Raw genomic sequence first — 12,087 nt, forward strand, 5'->3', positions numbered from 1 at the left:
ACTTACAAAAACTCACTGCGTCATCTGTGTTCTTTATCGTTTACTTTCAAAACCGAATTCTAAAATAATGTCATTAGCTATAAACAAAACTGCCACTTGAGGGCGCAGTGCATAGAGAAGGAGCACATACCAATCCAGAAACAGTAATAATAATTACACACATCTAAAACTCAAATAAGAAAACATTCTTTTCTATAATCAAAATACAAAATTCTAGTTCGTTAGAATTTTGTTTTTATTATTCATGTCTGCTTAGTGCGGAACGGCCCTTCAGTGAGATTCTAAAACTCAGATGTACAAGACTAGCGATCCCCTTTTTATCAGCAGCGACCCAGTTCTGTTAAGAAAGCTCACTATCCCACATGGCGCTGCGCTGCTCACGTAAATGTCACAAACGCATTAGACACCACATAAGCAAACAGACAATGCAAATCCCCTGTGTATTAATGAGGTTTATGTGCAAGTGCAGAATGCATTTAAAATGTGATCATACTTGGAAAGGTTTGCATTAATAATAGAGGTTGTTCAAAATACCAAGGTGGCTCGCAAAAAATAACAAACTGGTGCAGGAGGTGGGTTCACTTCAGACAACATAGCAAGCCACCAGCACTGGGCAGGGCAGTGGGGTGCTGAGGATTGAAACGCTCTCTGAAACAGCCCAATCCAGGAGATATCCTTCAGAAGCTTTGAAGAGTCACTGATTAAAACCAAAACAACTGCAGTAATTACTGGTGACAGTGTGACTGTGTTTAAGCTCTTCATTCAAGTATTCCAGTGAAACTGTGTCTGTTCATTAGGAACAACATTACAGAACGATAATTTCCAATCCAAAGATGACGATTCTGTGGCAACCTGCACACACATTCAAGGTATGTTCACATTCATAAGTTTGTTATTGCTAACCAACAAAAAATAAACATGAATCTCTTCAGTTAAAAATTAAGGAAACAAACCCAGCAATTAACAGTATCTTATCTCCTTTCAGTGGTCTCATCACTGTGCCACACATATCAAATTTATAACGAGTTCATTATGAAGCTCATTCTGTGGTATTTAAATAAACCCGCTCATATTTCCTTTGGCTTGGGGTTGTTTGCATTTGGAGGGACAATTTCTCTTGATAAAATTAACTCGCATGCAAACGGCACTAAGGGAATCATTAGTCAAATAGTGCAAGTTAAAAGGGACCCTGGTTTTCACTTTCTGCAATTTTCACTCCCAGTGTTAACATCCAGACAAATTTTTACACTTCAAAAAAGGAAAATAAATTAGAGATAAGATTGTTGGCCAATACCGAGAGTCGATTAGTGTTTTGATTTTTTGTGTTTTACCTCAGTAGACAAACAGACAGAAAGACACAGAGAGAACACAGACAAGCAGAAAGACATACAAAATGCAAACTTAAAAAAATGTACTGTAGAACAATTGATTTTAGCATCATTTAAAAAGATTGCCACTATGGAGAGCAATGACAAACCTGCCAGAGAAATGAAGTGCTTACGTGTGATAACTAATATGCATCACCTATAAATGTGGCATTGAAGTAAAGAAATGGGATCCTCAAACACCAGGTCCTTTCCAGGCTGGAGCCGGCCTGAAAACTGATTTCTCACAGAGGAGAGTCTATGCATTTTTTGATGAGGACAGCACTTAAGAAATGCATCTTTGCATGTTAACAGCACAAAGGAAAGAAGCAAAGTTTGTGGGTTTGACATCATTACCAGGTTAAGTGGCATCTACACAATACAATATATTTCATACATATCATTCTCAGCACCTCTTCTTTAATGGGACCTGGTCCTGCTGTCTGGGGGATCTCCAGTTCATTGCTCTCATCTTTAATACCAGGCACCTCTGACTTAATATATCCAGCGAGTCGCAGTTTTATGAATACTAAGCCAACCTGGTTGAAATTCCCAGTCCTAGAATGAGCACACAAAAAACAAAACATTAATAAAATACACTGTATTTGATGGATGGGTTTTGTTTTGTTTTTAGTTCAATTGTAATTCCTGTACAAATAAAAACATTGGGCTTACTATCTATGAGAAGATTTAGTCGGATATATTGTAGTTCATAATCAAGCTGATATTCTGAGGTCATTTTTGGTGCAGATAAACATCTATGTCACACTCTTGGATTTCACTGCGACACCAGCATTGCCCCGCCCCTTACAATCAATACACACTCCTGATTCGCTGGCACACACTCTCGGCCCTTCTAGCTCCCCCCTAATAGGCTCTCGGTGACTGTCACTGATAAATGTACTGCAGCATGTTCGCCACACACGCTGCTGCATACAGGCAGGCTACCGTATTACACAAAATAAGCAACCGCGATACTTTAAAATGTCATAAATCATGCCATTAAATATTGTCAGCTTCAAAGGGCTGCTGTTCTGTAAGGAGTTTATCTTGCATTTTCCATCAGAACTGCACTACCAGAAAATAAAACGTGCTTACTGTGTGTGTGTGTGTGTGTGTGTGTATTAGTTTGTAATGTACGTGCTAGATTGAGATTACTATGTGTGTTTGCATTAGTTTGTAATGTACGTGCTAGATTGAGATTACTATGTGTGTGTGTGTGCATTAGTTTGTAATGTACGTGCTAGATTGAGATTACTATGTGTGTGTGTGTGTGCATTAGTTTGTAATTTACGTGCTAGATTGAGGCTGCCGTCTCTTCGGGGGTGTTACATGTACACAGTCCGTTTATTTGTATTCTGTGTGGGTTTTTTTTAGTAAGGGAAGAAAACAATCCCTTAATGTTTCTTTATTAATCGCGGCGTTTATTCGAGGCGGCCTCTATTATACAGCTGATCTATCACTGCGGCGTCAATACGATGGAGGCGCCACATTGAAGTAATACGATATATTTCGGGGAATTATCTTTTCAAGCTATTTCCCAAATAAACTGAAAATGCAGATAGAGCAGGCTGAGCAGGGTATACCTCCCCCCCCCTCGTTTCTTGCAGCAGGTTTTGCAGCGCCTGTGTTGCTCTGCTGTGCACCAGACTGACAGCTGAGAGCTCTCTCGCTCCAAACTAATCTGTTAATGTGTCAGTCACACCGGTCTTGCAGGTGAAAGGGCAGCACTGTCTGAAAGGAGGGAGTTTGGACCACATGTGGCTTTAAACTGTAATAAAAAAAAAAATAATAATTAGGCTACTGATTTGTGTGACTGTAACTTGATTGAGACCGTAGGCGCCTAATCCATAGAGGCCAGGGGAGGCAATACCGGGATACGTTTTGCCGCTTTACTTTTTTGCTCAGTAGACGCAATTATTTTGCTACGGTTTTGCCTTGAAAAAGCTTAAAATGTAATAAAAAAAAAACAAAAACTGAAAGTCATTCAGAAGACGCCAGAGTCTGGCATTGATTTAAAAAAACAAACAAACAAACAAAAAAAAAAACCACAACAAACTCCCTCTACGCGCACATTGTTTTTTCCAGCTGACGTCAACAGCAGCGTATCTGCAGCGAGATGCGCGCAGTTTTGGTTTGGAGATTGCAAAACAAAATGTCTTCGGTAATACAGGCTCGGCAGCTGATAGTTTAGTTTGATTTTATTATTTATTAACACTAGAAGTACCGGAGCGCTCTTTTGACGCATCGCGTTTTTTAAATGCATTTTTCTCCGGATTTGGCAGCTCGGCACCTGTGCGCTTTTCTTTCCCTTTCCCTCAATACGCGCGGCTCTCAGCTCTCTCTCTGATATTTCCAATCTCAGCTGCACACTTTCATTCTCCCGCTTTTCATCCACAAACACCGCTTCGGTTTGTATTTAGTAGATATATTTGTTTTTATCGTAGCCTTCCCATTCAAATATATGTATCACAAACAGACTTTGCAAACAGTAGCGCCCGTCTTTCAGGACCCAGCGCAGCTCTGCTGGAATTGAAACGCGTTTGTTTCTCAGTAAATAATCTCCTTGAAAAGCGACACTTGTCTACAGAGACTGACGCGCTCCACTGTGTGTGAAATTCAACAGATAAATGCGATTCTTTCCTTTTCCCAGAACTTCGTGCAGGTAATAAACAAACACAAAACTCACAAACTATTAAAAACATTTCAACCCAAACTAAACAGTTTAAACAGCAGGAGCCAGTGTGTTGTAAAATCAGCAGCGCCTGCAGCCACCTCTCTCCAGGTACACAAAGCAGCCCTCTATCTGTCCGGTGCTGAAATGAACGCGTCCCAGCAGAAGGCGTGCCTGGATGAATCGACTCGTATTCTTGGCTGGCCTCCCTGTGGAAGCGAGGGCGGCTAGACGTGGTTATGAAGCTGGATGGCAGGGTTCTCCATGTTGGCTCTTTGCGCGCTGTGTTCTATGCAATGCTGACACCGCGCCGATCCGAAATGGCGCCAGTTTCCACGAACGCTGCTTTCTAATGCGCATGCTCAATTCCAAAGCCCCTTGGTGAGTTCCTGTCGCGCAGATTTTTGAGAGTGCGCAGGTCCTGCGTCAAACGACACTGGTCTGCGCGCATACCCTGTCCAAGTTGGACAACACAGAAAAAGAGCTCGCATAAAGTACAACTACTGTATTGTGAATGAGAAATACCGCTACAGTGATGCTTTTGAGATTAATTTTCAAACAAGACTAGTAAAACTATGGACGATATTCTATGCCAAAATGAAAAATAAATAATTGTCCCTGTATTTATTTATTTCAACATTTCTGTATTTATTTATATATGTATTTATTTATTCATGTATTTATCAATTTCTCTGTTTATTTCCATATGTATTCATTTATGTATTTATTCATATATGTATTTATTGATCCATTTATGTATTTATAATTTTGGCACGGAATATCCTCTATATAAAACTGATGTTCATAACTCCCTTGTTTAAACAGATTCATAATAAAAGCTGCTTCTGGGTTACTGAAATAAGTCTTTGCATAATTTTATTTACCAGTCTAGTTATGATGGAGCTGTATGGGAACAATAATAATAATAAAAAACACTATAGTCTTCTGCAATCAGAAAATCAATCAATCGGTCTGCATGTTTGCACAGTCGACTGTGCGCAGGAAACCTCCCATAGCTGCCCGAGTGCCGTCTGCACAGACCGGGGACGTCAGGCGCAGACCCGTCTGCTACGCAGGCTGCGAAAAAACATCGTGAACACAACCAATATTGAGCTGAAAGTTGTTGTTTTTTTTGGTGTAAAAATTGTACTGCAAATGTAAATGTGTGAATACGTATAGTTCTAATGAATAGCAGTGCTTAATACTATATAATTATAATAATATCAATATGTTTGTATTATTATTATTATTTTATTACTTGCAGCCACTAATAAGTTAATGTCGCTATTTATTTTCTGTTAGTTAATATTAAATCGCACAGCATGCTCTTACTCTCCTAGTCAAACCCGTAGCGTTGCTCAGCTGTTCAATGCGGTCTGTTTGGAGGCAGCAGCCGGTCGGTATCACTGCTTTGCTGCAACAGTAATTCATCAGCAGTATTAATCTTAGCAAAGCTGTGCTTTTATTGCACTAGATGGTTACAGTACTTTGTTTTCATATCGTTTCTTACACACACACACCTCTGACTCGCTACTTTAATCACCACTGCAGCGATACAAAATGCTATAAAACAATTTCTATATCTATTTCTAATAATCCGTTGAGACAGTGTTAAGCTTATTATTACTTTTATTTTATAATTTTGTCAATAAAGCGTAATTTTTCAATATGAAAACGTTGTCTGTGCTGTTAATTATATATTTTGTATGATTGTGTTATACATGCAATTGTGTTAAAACATTGTACTTGTTTCTGATCGTGTTGCTTATTTGACACGGAATAAAAGCAGCCAGTCTAGTGAATAAATTCCGTAGAAAGAGCGTTCTTGCGATTCATTAACTTTCCCTTTGAGGCGAATCGTAGCTCCTGCAGAGCGGACGCGTCCCACCTTCACGTATACAGCCACGCTCTCCACGCGCGTGTGCGTGTGCGTGTCCACGGCATTTGGTGTTTCTGAGCTCTGCGCAGCATCCGCGGTTCAACTCCCCAGTAATGTTGTTGAAGCTGACACCCTGGGATCCTTCAAGAAGCTGCTTGATGAGATTTTGGGATCAATAAGCTACTAACAACCAAACGAGCAAGATGGGCCGAATGGCCTCCTCTCGTTTGTAAACTTTCTTATGTTCTTAAGCTGCAGTGATTTGATTTCATATATTACCATGTTGAATTTGCTCACTATAGTATACTAGGAGGACATTTTCAAAACATCCTTGAACCTCTGTATCCTTAAAAATGGCATTTACCAGAAGTGGGGCTCGAACCCACACGGACATACGTCCGTTGGATCTTAAGTCCATCGCCTTAACCGCTCAGCCGTCCTGGTTCTGTTTGCTTGGGTATAAACGAATACTGCTGAGAAAGCAGAAAGCAGCGCTCAGCGCGCCACAGAAAATAACTTGTTTCACCGGACCTGTCTTCAATGAAGACGTTACCATACGTGTTCTTCTTTCTTTCTTTCTTTCTTTCTTTCTTTCTTTCTTAAAAAGCTTTAGGGCAGTATATACAGATTAACGCTTTTCGTTTGTAAATAACACAAGTTTGTAAAGTGGATTTGTATTCTCTTTGCTTCTCAGTCAACGAAAACTGTACTTTCCTGTCAGTCAGTCTTCCCTCTGCTGGTGTATTGTGACGCTCACTACTATCTATATGAAAGTGCTCCGGTCACCTAGACGATAAGGCGCTGGCCTCATAAACCAAGGATTGTGGTTTCCACTAAACGATTTATTAAAAACGAACAATATTTGTTCTTTGGCGGTGATATGTTTGCAAGTCTTGATATCTGCTATCTATAGTGTTTTCTTTAGCACAAAGTAGTCGTGGCCGAGCGGTTAAGACGCTGACCTTGAAAACTGTTGGAGTTTCCCCACACAGGTTCTAATCCTGCCAACTATGTGAATGTTTTGCATGTCTTCTCAGCTCTGCTCAGCTTAAATGTCTCAATTATTACTTGTTGTGAGAGAGAGGGAGGGGTGTTTTAATGGCATGATATAAACTCTAGCAGTCTTTTTTCTCAGAAAATGTTCTATATTGGACTGTAGATTCTCCTCAGTGTATCTTGAAGGGCAGTGAACCAGCAGTCTCATATCTGATTGGATTGCTTCACTGAATGACCCAGTAAAGCATGTGTTCCTTTCCTGCTGTGTGTTTTGGGTTTTCTGAACTGTGTCTTCTCTTGCTTGCTGTGGAACAGGTGAGGATATTCAGTGCTTGTGTTTGAGTAAAGGCTTGAGCCAAACATAGGATATTCTAAAGCACATTGTTATATTCCATTATTGTTAGATTTCCATTATAGTAGATTACTGCCAGCCATTCTAGTGCTTTCCCAGCCTGTGCCGTGCCAGCTACTGCTGTCAGTCAAACGGTGTCCAGAGATTTTACAAGACAGCTTGAGAGATTCTCCTGGCTTTCCGACTTCTGAACTGGGCTGGGTTACAACATCAGCACAGTGTGCATCTGGAAATAAGAAACACACACAAGCTGTAATAATAATAATGAATAATTGTTTTCTCATATTAGATTGTGAGCCCTTACATTGCAAACCCACACAGAGCAGCAGTAAATCTCTCAGGAAATGCATTGTTTGAAGGCTTGGCTTCTGCTGCATCAGATGCTTCAGTCTCTCCTCAGACTGAGCAGCTTCAGGTATTTAAGTAAAGAGGAGCTGCCACCTGCTTTGCATAGAGGATCAGTGTGCAATGCATTCAAATGGCTCTGTGCTTTTTTCATATACAACAGCAAACAGCTGACTGCCCGGACGTGTTGATTATAAAGGAGGGAGGTTGCTCATTGTTCACATACTCTAGTGGAAATAGCAGATTGACTTGTTAATTAGAACATAACCTTTTTAATAGATCATTCTTTTAAGACACATCTGAACCTTTCCTTTGAGGACACCTACTGGCAGACAGTGGAACTGCAGCCCCTAATTACAGATTGCACTCTGGGATATTGAAGGAATCCACTGTACAGGTGAATAGTGTGTTCTGATATTTTCTATCTTAGAGGCTCCACCAAATAAAAACTGATTGCACAATGGTTTAAGCAGGCCTGTATTTTTATTTTACATCTACTTTGAATTTCTAATTTCAGTTTGTATTTCATTTAGGGTATGTAAACACATGGCACAGGGTTGTTTAGCTATGACTTACAAACTCCATTGCCATATGTGCCACACAGATCCATGTTGGCCAGGTTACATGCACTTGTAGAAGGGATGATCCTTGTGGGAGTCTCACAGGCAAAAAGCAGCTCAGCATGATATAACCAAGGGGACTTAAACAAGTCATTCAGCTTTGAGAAATCAATTGGCATATCAGCTTAAAAGACAGAACAAAAAACTGTGATGCAAATAATCTGAGTGACTAAACTAGCTGAATTCAGCTTCCTATATTTGATTGCGTATACCTGGGCTCACCTGTACAGACATGTAAGCATGTCAGTTTTACACTGTAAATAAGATGACAATGACACACATTATTCTTAATTGAACTAATACGATTGAGTAAATGTAGATTGTGTGAAGCTACACCCCTATAAAAAATGCAACACGCTTCTATAGTGGAGCTGTACTATTATTATTCTGGATGTTCTGCATTATTGTAACACAGGTAATTGTACATTGATGCTGTAGGATACATATATTATACAAAACAATTTACATCTACGTTCATAGATACCATCGTACCTTGTTCCACAATCCAGTGGTGCATTTGTGTAGGGTTCCGTTCCTACAGTATTGTTGCAATGGAAACAAATGGAAGAGTTCTCAAAGAAGCGGAGGGCAGTATATTAATGAGAGAGTATCAATAAATATGTTTAAAATACGCTGACATCAAGCCCATTCCCAGCAATGCTTGCACATTATGTTTTTTTGTACATGCATTACATTCCACAAATAGTTACCGACTGCTGATTCTGTTATATTATATGGAAACGTAAGCGCGTTAACTAATATTGCCATGTAATGACGATTAAATGGTTTATGTAGAACGCAATGACTATGTGTCCATTATTTGAAAAGCATAAATACAATGGGCATATTACATTATTATTGCTTAACAATACAAACATTATGACTGACAAAACAGAGAAAAGCAGATTCAGAAAACAAAAGCACCACGACCAGGCAGAGTTATTAAGAACATAAGAACATAAGAAAGTTTACAAACGAGAGGAGGCCATTCGGCCCATCTTGTTCGTTTGGTTGTTAGTAGCTTATTGATCCCAAAATCTCATCAAGCAGCTTCTTGAAGGATCCCAGGGTGTCAGCTTCAACAACATTACTGGGGAGTTGATTCCAGACCCTCACAATTCTCTGTGTAAAAAAGTGCCTCCTATTTTCTGTTCTGAATGCCCCTTTGTCTAAACTCCATTTGTGACCCCTGGTCCTTGTTTCTTTTTTCAGGCTGAAAAAGTCCCTTGGGTCGACACTGTCAATACCTTTTAGAATTTTGAATGCTTGAATTAGGTCGCCACGTAGTCTTCTTTGTTCAAGACTGAACAGATTCAATTCTTTTAGCCTGTCTGCATATGACATGCCTTTTAAGCCCAGAATAATTCTGGTCGCTCTTCTTTGCACTCTTTCTAGAGCAGCAATATCTTTTTTATAGCGAGGTGACCAGAACTGCACACAATATTCAAGATGAGGTCTTACTAGTGCATTGTACAGTTTTAACATTCCTTCCCTTGATTTAAATTCAACACTTTTCACAATGTATCCGAGCATCTTGTTAGCCTTTTTTATAGCTTCCCCACATTGTCTAGATGAAGACATTTCTGAGTCAACAAGAAAAAAGGTCTTTTTCATAGATTCCTTCTTCAATTTCAGTATCTCCCATATGATATTTATAATGTACATTTTTATTTCCTGCGTGCAGTACCTTACACTTTTCTCTATTAAATGTCATTTGCCATGTGTCTGCCCAGTTCTGAATCTTGTCTAGATCATTTTGAATGACCTTTGCTGCTGCAACAGTGTTTGCCACTCCTCCTACTTTTGTGTCGTCTGCAAATTTAACAAGTTTGCTTACTATACCAGAATCTAAATCATTAATGTAGATTAGGAATAGCAGAGGACCTAATACTGATCCCTGTGGTACACCGCTGGTTACCACACTCCATTCTGAGGTTTTTCCTCTAATCAGTACTTTCTGTTTTCTACATGTTAACCACTCCCTAATCCATGTACATGTGTTTCCTTGAATCCCAACTGCGTTCAGTTTGAGAATTAATCTTTTGTGTGTGACTTTGTCAAAAGCTTTCTGGAAATCTAAATAAACCATGTCATATGCTTTGCAATTATCCATTATCGATGTTGCATCCTCAAAAAAATCAAGCAAGTTAGTTAGACACGATCTCCCTTTCCTAAAAACTAGTTTACTGTCTCCCAGGACCCTGTTACCATATAGGTAATTTTCCATTTTGGATCTTATTATAGTTTCCATAAGTTTGCATATAATAGAAGTCAGGCTTACTGGTCTGTAGTTACCTGGTTCAGTTTTGTTTCCCTTTTTGTGGATCTATTACGTTTGCAATTTTCCAGTCTGTCGGTACCACCCCTGTGTCAAGAGACTGCTGCATGATCTTGGTTAGCGGTTTGTAAATTACTTCTTTCACTCTCATTCAGTACTACTGGGAGGATCTCATCTGGCCCAGGGGATTTGTTTATTTTAAGAGCTCCTAGTCCCTTTAACACTTCTGCCTCAGTTATGCTAAAGTTATTTAAAACTGGATAGGAACTGGATGACATGTGGGGCATGTTGTCAACATCTTCCTTTGTAAAAACTTGTGAAAAGTAATCATTTAATATAGTTGCTATTTTTTTTTTCTTCATCTACGATTTTGCCATTTGTATCGCTTAAACATTTAATCTCCTCTTTGAATGTTCGCTTGCTGTTGTAATATTGGAAAAACATTTTGGAATTGGTTTTATGCTCTGTAAAGTGTCTTTTTTCTCTGAATATTTTTTTTAATTGATCTATTAAACCATTTTGGCAATTTAGTTTTACATTTAGATTTGTCTATTTTAGGGATATAATTGTTTTGCGCCTCTAGTACTACATTTTTGAAGAACAACCATCCTTCTTCTGTGGGTGTTTTCTCTATTTTACTCCAATCTACTTCTGTTAGTCTCTGTTTCATACCTTCATAGTTTGCTTTTCTAAAATTGTAAACCTTAGCTTTAGTCATTACTTTTGGGGATTTAAAAAACACTTCAAATGAGATCATGTTGTGGTCTGAGTTTGCCAGTGGTTCTCTGACCTCTGCTTTAGTTATTCTATCTTCGTTATTTGAAAAGACTAAATCAAGGCATGCCTCCCCTCTAGTCGGTGCCTTGACAAATTGTGTTAGGAAGCAGTCATTTGTCATTTCCACCATTTAAGAACATAAGAACATAAGAAAGTTTACAAACGAGAGGAGGCCATTCGGCCCATCTTGCTCGTTTGGTTGTTAGTAGCTTATTGATCCCAAAATCTCATCAAGCAGCTTCTTGAAGGATCCCAGGGTGTCAGCTTCAACAACATTACTGGGGAGTTGATTCCAGACCCTCACAATTCTCTGTGTAAAAAAGTGTCTCCTATTTTCTGTTCTGAATGCCCCTTTTTCTAAACTCCATTTGTGACCCCTGGTCCTTGTTTCTTTTTTTAGGCTGAAAAAGTCCCTTGCGTCGACACTGTCAATACCTTTTAGAATTTTGAATGCTTGAATTAGGTCGCCACGTAGTCTTCTTTGTTCAAGACTGAACAGATTCAATTCTTTTAGCCTGTCTGCATATGACATGCCTTTTAAGCCCGGAATAATTCTGGTCGCTCTTCTTTGCACTCTTTCTAGAGCAGCAATATCTTTTTTATAGCGAGGTGACCAGAACTGCACACAATATTCAAGATGAGGTCTTACAAGTGCATTGTACAGTTTTAACATTACTTCCCTTGATTTAAATTCAACACTTTTCACAATGTATCCGAGTATCTTGTTAGCCTTTTTTATAGCTTCCCCACATTGCCTAGATGAAGACATTTCTGAGTCAACAAAAACTCCTAGGTCTTTTTC

The 12,087-nt window shown here is 39.2% G+C and overlaps 1 non-coding gene across 1 annotated transcript; it reads right to left on the minus strand.

The window, feature by feature from the left end:
- Positions 1-6,278: 6,278 nt before the first annotated feature.
- Positions 6,279-6,361, minus strand: trnal-uaa. The gene has a single exon. It is a non-coding gene; the product is annotated as a tRNA-Leu (tRNA).
- Positions 6,362-12,087: the final 5,726 nt, after the last annotated feature.

The sequence above is a fragment of the Polyodon spathula genome, chromosome 51 (assembly GCF_017654505.1).
Source record: "Polyodon spathula isolate WHYD16114869_AA chromosome 51, ASM1765450v1, whole genome shotgun sequence".
In the NCBI taxonomy this organism is placed as follows: Eukaryota; Metazoa; Chordata; class Actinopteri; order Acipenseriformes; family Polyodontidae; genus Polyodon; species Polyodon spathula.